This window comes from Tigriopus californicus, chromosome 8 (assembly GCF_007210705.1).
Source record: "Tigriopus californicus strain San Diego chromosome 8, Tcal_SD_v2.1, whole genome shotgun sequence".
Classification (NCBI taxonomy): Eukaryota; Metazoa; Arthropoda; class Copepoda; order Harpacticoida; family Harpacticidae; genus Tigriopus; species Tigriopus californicus.
Window position 1 is genome coordinate 5,036,206 of NC_081447.1, and position 12,253 is coordinate 5,048,458.

The 12,253-nt window shown below is 44.1% G+C and overlaps 1 protein-coding gene and 1 long non-coding RNA gene across 3 annotated transcripts in view; one reads left to right on the forward strand and one right to left on the reverse strand.

The window, feature by feature from the left end:
* LOC131885716 (N-acetylgalactosamine-6-sulfatase-like) overlaps positions 1 to 12,253 on the reverse strand; it is a 42,728-nt gene that overhangs the window by 14,660 nt on the left and 15,815 nt on the right. The window lies entirely within an intron of this gene.
* On the forward strand, positions 2,217 to 3,454 carry LOC131885724 (uncharacterized). The gene is made up of 2 exons (XR_009373863.1): positions 2,217 to 2,701; positions 2,960 to 3,454. It is a non-coding gene; the product is annotated as an uncharacterized LOC131885724 (long non-coding RNA).

Consider the following 12,253-nt stretch of genomic DNA (forward strand, 5'->3'; position numbering starts at 1 on the left):
GCTCAAGTCCCAGCCACTAACATTTTGTGGATTTCATGCAGTTTGTCTTTTTTCTATTTCATTGCCAACTTGAGCGTAATATCCGCCAAAATTAGTCAAATGCGGACCCAAATCCGCCAACACGCCATCATGATTTTTTCTCGCCGCAAACTTCGAAAAACCGTCAATTTGGCGGAAAACCGCCGCATTTGGCACTACTGGCCGTACCGGCCGTAACGAGCAGCATCCACATTTTCCCAAGGCTGCACGCCGCTTGATCTTCTCTTGTAAACCTTAGCCACCAATCTAGTTGTGGCAGCTGGGATCGTGTTGACAGCTGGTAGTTTGAGAGGTTGCGTGAGTCACAGTTATTTTTCAAAAAACTGGGAAGAAGATAGGAAGCTGTTTACCTTTGAGACAATCTTGCCTAACATTACGCGGCGTCAAATGCAAGCGAGGGCGCTGTTAGCCTGGAAGAGTGCACGCATGGTGTAAAAAGAGGGCTAGGCGAACAAACCAGTAAGGGAGAACTGGAGTGGGAGGGAACAGACTGGACCGTACAGCAGAGATTAACAAGTCTCAAGTGACTGGGGCCAATGTTATAATAGCTATTTGTTAACCTGGAAATGCGGGAGATAATATCCTGGGTTTGGTAGCGGGAGTTTCATTTTATTGGCGCCACGAGTGCGTCAGCATGAGGGGCGTCAACTAAAATGAAACGAGCAAGACTGGGCCCTGGGGATAAGCCCCCACATTTCCAGGTTAATATAGCCTTTTCCTGATCAATTTTGTCTCATGGGCCTTCTGCCCAATTTTCTATGACTCTGAAGTCATTTTGGCACTATTCAAGTTACTCAGTTTTTCAGCAATCCTGCTACTTGCTAAGAATAGGCCAAGCTGTCACTGTCTCACCATCTTGCTACGTACAAGAAAGTGGGGCAATAAAGTACTTTATTTCCTGCTTACTGGCCAAGCAGTTAACAAAGTCACATTGTTAACCCCTTGCTCACTAGTAAACAAGGGGTGAGCAATGTTGGAACGCACCACTTACGCGATAAAAAGGAGTCCTTTATGAGGCAGTTGAGAGCAGGAAAGTACTTTATTTCCCGCTGACTGGCCAAGCCGTTAACAATATCACATTGTTAACCCCTTGCTCACTAATAGACAAGGGGTGAGCAATGTTGGAACGCACCACGCGATAAAAAGGAAGCCCACATGAGGCAGTTGAGAGCAGGAAATAGCTATTGTCCAACGTCCGGAACGTACTTTGAGTGACCCTTGCACGATCCGACTCGGCCCAGTCCGGCATAAAACTTATGAGTCAAGTTGATACGTAAATTTGACGTCAACCTGATAAACAAGCAAGCGGTAGGCTCAAACTGAGCTGAACTTGATGGCTTGATAGTACATTCATTATGTTGTGGCATGCTTTCACGTTCAAAGGGCTTGTCAAGTGAATGTGTTCATGAACAACTGACGTTATTCAAAGAAGAAAAATCAAAGACAACATGCCAAGCCAAACTGCACTGTGCATGCATTGAATTTTGACATTTCGTTCATTTTGCCTGCTTGTCTAAACAAATATCAGTGTAGTATTCAGCCAATGGCATAGTGCATTTACCGAATTACCCCAAACATGTTCATTTTGTTGGGTTTTGTAACACAGTTTGCTCAAAATTACTTGATTAGTAAAAATTCTATAAGCAGATGGTGCGAGTTGCCTGTGATGTTTGTATTAGTTTTCCCTCCCCAAAATGCCCAAAATCAGGGTGCCGGACCACAATTTTGCTTGAATTTCCTTCACTTGACATGCCCTATTAATAGGATGGTGCACGCCAGGCCATCAAGCATACCGGCTCTTAACTGACTGGGCTAGGCCAAGGAGGGATGAGGCACGGACTTCTAGAAATATGGACTGCGAACAAACTTCCCGTCAAATCGGCCTGCTCTTGGTCATAGCCACTCTTAGCCACTTTTCGAACTAAAGTAAAAAAATAAGAAACGTAGATCTTTTCAATTAACGGTAGGTCAATTTTATATCATTTACATGCAAAGTCGATCGTTTCAAAGTTATGTTGTCAAAAGCTTATGTAGCTGACCAAGAGCAGGCCGAAAATTCAAATTTTATGTAGTGTTTACTAACTATAATTTTGAACATGTTCTCCTGAGTTCCCTAAACATAGGTTTTGGCTCAAACTTGGCTGAGTTCATCAATTCAACAAGATCTTTGTGGTCGTATGAAGTGCTTATTTGGAATAAAATGACCGTGTAGGAGATGGGATATTTTTGGTTCCGTTTGCAGTCCATATCTCTAGAAGTCCGTGGATGAGGGGACGCAGAAGTGGGATGGTAGCAGGATAGCCGTCAAAGTCCCAAACCCCCAGCCGGATTAGCAGCACTGTTGCACTCTCTCAGTGATAAACGAAACAAATGGGGGCTGTGCGAGGCTCAATCTAGCTTTAAGTAAAGTCAAAGAATAAGCCACATTTTAAGGTCTAATTGAACAGACTACCAATAAATACCAAATCCTGGCATGGTGAAGAAAGCAATGGTGGTCGGTCACGCTTCTCAAAGCAAGTTCTCAGTTCTCATGGATCGCTCAGAGCCTGGGTTGGCTCTGTCCATTCCAATGGAGAGGACGGACGAGCACCTCGTGCCTAACTACCGTAAACGTTTACAGATCTCCTCTATCCATCCAAATTTCGTTAACATCATCAAAAATGTGAGTTTCACTTTGCATCATGTTGTATAGACGTTCTCTGGTTATCAGGTCTTTGTGTTAACCCGAAATGACCAACAAATTAAGGTTACGTAAGACCTGATTACCCGTTCTCTTCTTAAAACCTAGCTTAACCCGACAATTAGGTCCAGCGTTAGGTCCAGGTCCAGCTATTAAATTCTTAGACGAAACATACTTATATTATTACGACGATGGAACAATGCGCTGAAAAATGATTACTTTCGCCTTATTTCTTCCTAGTGTTGCGGTATGGTTCGACCTGCATTCGCCGCGATGGTGGGCTTCCTGGCTCCTGCCGTCGTGTCTGCCGTCGTGTTTTGGAGCATGAAGTCGAAGGCCTCCAATGCACACCACCTCGCACTTTTGCTTCTTTCGCCACCTCCGGAGGCCTCTCAGCAGTCTTGGCTACCTTATCCAAAGATTCCGATGGCTGCACTCCGGCCCTGGGGCCTAGAATGTGGCATTCGGAAATGTGTTGGCCTTTAGGTCCGGTATCTCCTCCAGCCGTGTTGCAAACCCAAGCGACAATCCACCAACTGTGACCTCCAAAGGATTCTGGTGGTGACCAAACTGATGGCGACGTGAGCACCACTATTCTTGATTCTGAACTGATTGGACGAAGAAAACTGAACATGTACTGTGCCATTTCGGATACTATTCATTCGCTTTTACGTATTGATAACAGTTTTTTGGCACACATTTTATAGATTACGGACATGTTTTACTTCCAAGTGACTGGTGTCCAACATGTCCTTTGCATTTCTTTGATACAGAGCATTTCGATAGGGAACTACTCGTAATTGAGGCCAAGTTTCCTACCGTTTTTTCTGGTCCCAGTAACTATTAAAATGAAGGTTTTAATTCGTCTATTTATTACCTTTCAATCTTTATATGATATTTGGTCTACCAACGAATTTGAGTTGGCAGACGAGCTAGTCCTTGAATGTAGGGTTGATCTGGAATGCTATCTAAAAATTTGTCCAAGTCTGACTTGAAAGATGCTACCGAATCAACAAGGCCTACGTATTCCCTACGAATATCAAGGGAAGCAATTAAACAATGAAGGAGCCCTAGAAAGAAAGATGTGGACTTCATTGTTTCGAACTAGCTAGATTCTCGAGGGCTTGAAGGTGCTCTCAAAACGTACATTAAGCCTCCACGGTCACTAGCATTGACTCTAAAATCCTTGGTTGGTCAAAGCTCATGGATGCTTTTTGAAATACGTACAGTATCAGATACCTTTCGTACCTTCTCTGAACACTGTACAGTCCCAACTTTTTTAGCCTCTCCCAATATGAGAGCTCTCTCAATCTGTGATGTTTCTGAAACATCTTTGGATCTTGCTCGACTTTTGCAAACCTGCTGAACTCATTGAGCCCAAAATGCGTAAACATATTCAAGATGTGCTGGACAATCGACTTGTACAAGTTAGCATCGTGATGCTATCTCTGGACTTAAACGTCGATATATCCAACCGCACATTTGAAAAGCCTTACCCACCTCAACTGATATGCTCATCGAACTTTCCATTATTTTGGAGGACTACACCTAGATCTTTCATAGATGAGACCTGCTCCATATCTTTACCCTCCATTATCTCAAGAGGAGTATTTAGAGGAGTTGGACCCAAAATGTCATTGAGCGGAATTTCATTCCGTCAGGCCATATTACTCTGTGTTACCCAAGAGTAGATTCGATTTAAGTCCTTTGCAAGGCTACTGAATCTTGGCCATTCCTACCAGAAACTAACTTGGTATCGTCAGCATAAGAAGAGAGACTGGCAGTAATACTAAGCTTTTGAAGCGGGGCAACGAAATATATAAACAAGAGGGCCCTAAGATCGAACCGTGGGAACACCTGACTTGACATCATGTATGCCACTATGGGATCCTCAACCTTAATCAATTGAGAACCTGCCTTGGATCCCAATCTCATAAGACCTGTCAACTAAAGACCATGATCTACCCTATCAAAGGCCTTGGTAAAGTTGAGATAAACTACATCAACTGATTCATGGCTCTCTAAGTCCCTCAATAACATGCTCAATAGTTCAATCAGTTGGGTAACCGTGCTAAAATGTGCTCGGACCCGTGCTGGTTAGGAGAAGGACTTCATTGACCTTAAGAAATTCAACAAGTTTGGACTTCATGATCTTCTCAAACACTTCGCAATATTCGAAGTGAGAGAAACACCTATAAGTTACTGGGAGCGACTTATCTCCCCTTTGAAAATTGGAACAACATGAGCTAACTTTAGTAAAGATGGAAACCTGCCCTGATCAAGATGCAACGCATCAATACGAAAAAACAGGAGCAAGAGCCAGTGGAGCATCTCATCAGAAACTGAGATGTCACGTTATCAGGACCAGGAGAGCTCGAAAGCCTCAGTCCTGATGGCCTCTAAAGCATCTTGATCTGTGACTACAACATCATCTAAACGCTCAACTTGACTGACTTTGATCAACCTCACAGACTCATCTTCAGAGCATCGAGCTGTTGCTTCTGAAACTCAGTGGTTGAAAATGCTTGGAGAACTGATCTCCAAGCATGTTAGCCATAGTCTCTACATTGCTAATGGCTTTCCTATCAACCTCAAAAGGCCCAACAGAGTGTTTCATCTTCTCTTAGAGTTCGCATAAGAGAAAAAAGCCTTCGATTCGACCTGACCTCCTGAATCACCTTACTCTCAGTTTGGTAACTGGTCATATTCGATGGAGCCTAATCTTACCCTGAACTATGTCCGACTTTTTTTGGAGACTACCCACAATTACTGGATTCGAAGTGGCTCTCTCAGCCTTTTTGCTAGTTGGCAACTCTTTTTGAAACAAAGTCTTCCTACATATTGGAATTTTTGTCCGTGTACCCCTTCCGTAACACAATTCAGAGATTGCTAAACTGGAGCAAAATTCCTTAAAAACTGAACTAATTTATCAAATGGCTGCATCTATGGACGATTCTGTTTCAGAATTGAAACCAGGTCAAGTTCTTTTAATCTTTCTATATCAACGGCCAATGTTCATCTTTGAACTTGAAAATTAGCCAGCCGACCTTTTTGGCCGGCTTACTCTAGAGCACGCCGCTTTTGAGTAATGGTCGACCCTATCTCGAGAACATGATTGATCTGACTGATTACCAGGTGTCACATGGACATACTGGATCAGATCAGGGTCAGTGGAAAAGACCAAGTCCAGAACGTTTATTTGCTCTTGTGGCTACACCCACATGCTGAGAGAAATTGCGCAAGATCGCAATTCTTCCGCTTTCGAACGGACTGAGATTTCGATTTCGAATGGAATATCCCATCAGGACTAACCTCCCACTCTACAAAACGCTAGCCGAAAATTAAAGTCCCCTACAAAGAAAACCTTCGAGCAAACTGCCTTATCCAACTCATTTTCCAGGGAATTGGAGAAGCTGACATAAAAGAGCTTACTGAACAAGATGGGGGTCTTATGCATTGTTACAATAGACAGATCAAGCCTTGGATAATGACAAACTAAGACTTCTACTTCTCCATTGACGTTTGTACCCGAATAATTTGCAAATCATTCTAACATATGGCATAACACCCCATGGTGGGAATATGGGATTATCAGGGCGTATCCTAGTCACAACGACTAGTTGAAACCAGTTATGGTCTATTCTTCATCTAGAAGACCCTGGCCGAATGCCAGGTTTCTGTTATAGAGATGAAGGAAATCTCTCTCTCGTCGGCTAGTTCTTGCTAAGATCTTAACTTTGTGCAGTCTTTTTTAGAAATCGGACAATGCAGCGTTTCAAAATTTCCGACTCGAACGTTTTGACTCGACTGACTAAGTCCAGCTCCTTACCTCGACAGTTCTATCGTCCTTGAGACGTGCTTTTCGTCCTCGATCTCGGCGTGCTCCTCGACCCGACGTGCTTTCGCCCCTCGACTCGACGTGCTTTTCGTCCTCGATTCGACGTGCTCCTCGGCAATGCTGGCACTCCCCCTGTGTCGTCCTTCACCACCACCACCTCCGAGCCCACCAATCTTCAGACCAAGTGGTTTCTCTGGGTTAAAGCAAGAGCAAGAGCAGGATACAGGCAGCTGGTGATTGTCCTCTTCAAAAACCTTTAAATTGGTGTTTTAAGTGATCATTTCGGCATCTACAGGGGTCGACTCTTCTTGTCAAGTGCTCCTAGATTCTGCATGAGCGAACTTGTTCTGGCGGTCAGGTGCCGTTCTGGGCCAGAAAGGCCAAAAATGATTAGTCTTATTCACCGTCTCTCAATGCTCGTACGTATAAGTAGTGTTGCCTAGCTGTGGTACCAAAACGCAGCTCTACATCCATAGAGACTCGAAAAGCCAAGGATGACTTGATGTCTCTGTCCCTCGACTTCAAATGCCCCAAATATCCGAATGCTCCGGTCATGGATAAGGTTACTCGCTAACGTTCATTTTTAACGAATTGGGTTTGCGTAATCCGAGATCTACGGGCATTGTGGAGGAGGAAGTGTCACCGATCTGTGAAAGTCGAAACCGTTTAAGCCCATTGAAGTTACAGAGCGATTCAACAAGCAACCTCAACTTTAAAAGGGAGGTTTGTCGGAAAGGCTTGGTCATGTGCAATCGAAGTGCTTCAAATGCTTCAACCCTTGGCGATTTTTTTAAACGTTCCAAAGTGGATTACTGATAATGAACTTTTAGCGTCTCTCTCCACGTTCGCCAAGCCGCCATCGGCAATGGAGAGCAAGGTATTTGGCAAGTCTCACGATCCTCGCCTAGGCGGACTTACGAATGGGCACCGAAGAGTTATGGTAATCAACCAAAAGCACCCTGTCGGACTTTATTACATGAGAAGGAGAATTCGAAATACATCACCCGGAACCAGATAGCGAAATGTTTCTTGTGCAGGCGCGAGAGGACACTCCCCACTCTTTTCGCTAACTCCCCTCCTCTCTTCGCTAATCTTTTCCTGATCCCCCGCTCCTGCCCTTTCAGGCCACTTTCTGGGACTATTCCGCCTCTACCTCGACGACAGCGAAAACGGCCACTACCGACCACCATGCAGTCACGGAGACCACCGGGCTGTAATATCTTCAGCAAACGATGGCAACTATCCGCACACCTATCAACCATACCACCTCACTGTTTCTACTCGCACCAGGGACCTGCTAAAGTGTCAGATTCCCAAAGGGCGGTACTTCACCTTCTACCTATGCCCTTAATGGAACAACGGGCGTAACCACCCGCTATGTCGCAAGGCCAGTAGGCAACGGCAGCCGTTCATCATTTGGATACTACTACACAACCACCAACAGGCAAGACCCAAACATGGGCCCGCCGCCTTTCCCATTGCCGCGTTATGGCACGCCGCCATGTCTATTTTAGGTTCAGTTAACATCGCACGGACCCCTTCACGACCTCCTAGACTCCATCAAGTGACGAAGGTCTGTCATCCATGGCCTCCACTGACGTTGAAGAGGACGCAAAAGACGAAGCTGAAGCAGAAGCATTAGATAGAGCCGCATTAGAGAACCAAGCCAATGCCGAAGGCTAAACATCCCCATCCCCAGAATAAGCCTCATCCAACCTCACCCAAAACCCCGGCCCTAACACCGCATGTTAAATTACATAACAAATCACCAAAGACCAACTCTTCCCACAGGCCTCTTCAATCGCGTTCATATGGACTCGGACAAGACGCACCCTACACTCATCAGGCCTGCGAGCGTTGCTCTAGCCCGTAAGGCACAACCAACCGAGGCCAAACCACGTTCCCCCAGGCGAAACCTTCGTCAAAATGAACATGACAGTCATCTCCGGGCCCGATTGTTGTTTTAACACTGATATCCGACACTCGGAAAGAATTCGCCCACCCACCAACTCCCCTGGAGCACCCTCTACGCTGTCTGCCAGAGCATAGCTTCCACCAAATAGGCAATACTCATACCGATGCACGGTGGTGGTGCATAACGACACGGATCCATGATTGACTGGGATCCAGCCATCCCATTGCCTACATCACCCCATATGAATACCCCTGCAATTGAGCCGTCATCACACATGCGAGGAGTCTGATAGTTCCGACACTGACACAACGACTCCGACGATACCTCTATTGATGAAGACGCCGAGACCAAGTAGATACAACCAACGCAACGCAGAGGAGCCAACACCGGAAGCTGGCCACGCTCCCGCCTCACCACGACCTGTACGATCAGCGTCGGCGAAAGGAAGGACGAGAAGAAGAGCCAATAGAAAGTGTCCGTACGCCCCAAGACCAGGAAAGGCGACGACCCACCTTCCATTAGCTGAGTTGGCCCTCACCAGCCCAAAACGCCCAACATATTAAACGTTCTACTTCCTCCGCGTCCCTTAATGGTGCGTCTACACGAGAAAATTCTGTCACAAAGTTTGCCTAATTATTTCGGAAATGGTTTGGCATTTGACAAACAGTTCATCTCTGAGCCGTCTACACGTAAATCTGCCCGATCAAAACGGTTTGACAAATATTTTTGATGTAGATTTCTAATCAGATGACCTTGCAAGTGATCGTATCATTTCCAATGGGTCTTTCATTCAATATTTGTAATTCACTGTAAACAATATGATTAGTAAAATGGAAAATAGGGAAACTGAGGAATGAAATTTGAAAAAAACACCGATGGGCACTGTACATTATGAGAATGTTTCGCTTTCCAAAAAGTCCTTTATTTTGCCAATTTCAATCTGTGCGGTCATATGTTGGTGAAACCGATTACTATTGAAGGCATGTTTTGCCCCGTTCTATGAACTTTACCATAAGCCACCTGATGATTCACTTTTAATACATTTTTGCTTTTCGAAAGGTTTTCGAACTTCATTTATAAATCATTTTTAATGTATCATATAATCATAACCCAATTGTTGAAACAAAAACCCGACCAATTTTCCAACTCATTATAATCGTGAATAAATGGACAACAGTTCTCCAGAGTATCAAACTATTTAATAGCCGAGAACGGGTCGAAGGTATGACAACGATATATAGTTCAAAGTCATGTCAAGAAACGTTAAACACAAATATAGTAAGACATAAACATGATAAAGACAATTTGGATATTTATATGCAGTTAACATTACAGATGGCATTGACTAAAAAGAGTTCAATTTTATAGAACCAATAAGGACCCCGCCCAAAGAACAGACGGCATTTCACAGGGAAGGTGATGGTCATGGGCAGCTTTAAAGTGATGACATGTCAGTGGGTAAGACTCGGTCCGTTGAGATCCGACTGATTTGGCTTTCATGGCTAAAACTGGCGGGCGGAAATGGACAAAAGAGCAGTCAAAAGTGGCTGGCTGGTCCTGATGCTTGGGTCTCAAGGGTGGTACGTAGAGGACCGATCATGCCGTGTGTGTCCGCCAAGAACCTCCAGGTATGGGCCGATGATTCGTTGTCTCTGATATCTGATCCAACTTGTATCGTATTAATCTTCTTGGGACGAGGTTCAAGGATCCATCCATTCCATCCATCCATCGACGCTTTGGTTGGCTCGCCCAGTTTGCTCACAGAAAGACGATTAAAAAGGGGCCGGGACCATGGCCGGGCCGTGTCCATGACCGAGCTGAGCCCGAGGACAGGCCAGGGTGGGTGGTTTAACTGGGGTCGACACTTTCATTGTCTGGACGTGAGGAGATGAATCGGATTCCGGAGATAGGTGATAATGTTCGGTTGGTTGTGATCGATCGATCATTCATTCAATCATTCAATTCTCGACGGGAGATGCAAGTGTGACTACTGAATTAAAAGGGGATAGGATGACAATCTGATGACTTTGAACATGAATTGACAATTCCAGGCCCCTTCATTCTCCAAGTTGGGGTTATCCTGTGTCAAAATGAACAACAATCAATACATTTTTCTTTGTTAAAAACCATCATGGATCGAAGAGTTAAGTTCCATAATTACTGAAAATGGACACCTTTCTTCCAATGGCTGGGGAGACGCTGTCGTCCATGAAATATTTGCTCTTTGGCAAACAAACTTTAAACATGTTTCAATTCGAGAAATGTTGTGAATGCTTGTGAAATGCCAACAATGTTTGTCAATGGCTAATTATTTGCCGAATTATTTGTCGTGTAGAACGCACCATTACCCTCAGTGACTAATTCACCGCCAACTAAACATGAATTAGCCATGATTCAAAGAACGCGAAAAAGTTCGTGAACTAAGTCACCGCTAACTAACGGTGAACTACGTAGTACTTGAATTAGTGCATGAACTAGACGGGATTCAAAGAACCGGCCTCTGGCGACCAGAATTGACCTCAACGTCAGCTCTTTGTTATGATTTGGTTTTGGGTGGGCAGATTTTGAAGCTCAAAACCGTCAGAACGGACATTTCTCCTCGTTTTCAAGACATTTCAGCGTCATCAAACTAGTTGCACTCCTATTGAAAGGAAGTTTTTCATCTACAAAGTATGCCAGCTTTTTCAAGAAACTCACTTGATGCCAAACTCGTTCATGGAGTGAATGAGACCCGAGAAGATGGATAACTTCAGGTGATGTCAAACATACCGTGATGCTAAGATATTGATTCTTCAGAAGAGCGTATCCAACACGACGGAATTGATTGACCCTCCAGAAAAAAGAAAGATGGATGACAGCCAACTCAATTGAAAGGCATCACTTTATCATCACCGGGGCTCTCGGGGCCGTCACCTGCCTTTTGAATCAACTGTGGCTCTCCAAGCAAGCGGCTACCAAAAAGCACCATCCAACAAACTGCATGGCTCTCAATGCACTCACTTATCTATTGATCTTCGTTCTGATTTGACCTGATTTGACACTCACTCAGTCGACAATTTGGATGGATCCCGTGAAGAGTGATTGGCGTCAATGATAGTGAACAAGGTCAAAATGAAGAAGCTTGAGGATAAAAGCGCTCAACCAGATATCTTTCAAATTAACGAGTCACCATTCACGATAAAGAAAGTCAAAGCTCACAAAAACCACCTTTTGGATGAGAAACGTGCTTTAGTGATGTGGATCGAAGGTAAAACCGGAAAAATGATTCTAGCAGAGGAAAAAGGTGGAATACCTGATTAGGTATATATTTTTTCCTATTTAGGGATCGTCTTGTGTTACCAATAACCATCTCGTTCAATGGTAATCAGTCAACCAGGAGTGTACTTGGCTATATAAAAAGAAATCACATTTTTCTAAGTCGAATTGGCCATGACATTGACACTTTTTTAAATGAATTATTGTGTATCTAATCCAAATTGATAACACCCTTTTCACACTAAAAAGAGCGAAGTTCAATTTTAGAAGGGCTTTTGCTTCCTCATTACAGATTAATGTCCATCTGATGAGTTTGCCAACTAAGGCACAATGGACTTGATGCGTAATCACGAACTTAAAATAATATATAGAATGTGAACAGGTTTCCCGCCTAATCGGCCTGCTCTTGGTCGTAGCAACTCCGAGCCACTTTTGAAATCAAACTAATAAAATAAAAAATGTAGATTTCTTCAATTACAGGCAGATCACTTTATATTATTTATTTGTAAAGTGGTTCATTTCAGGC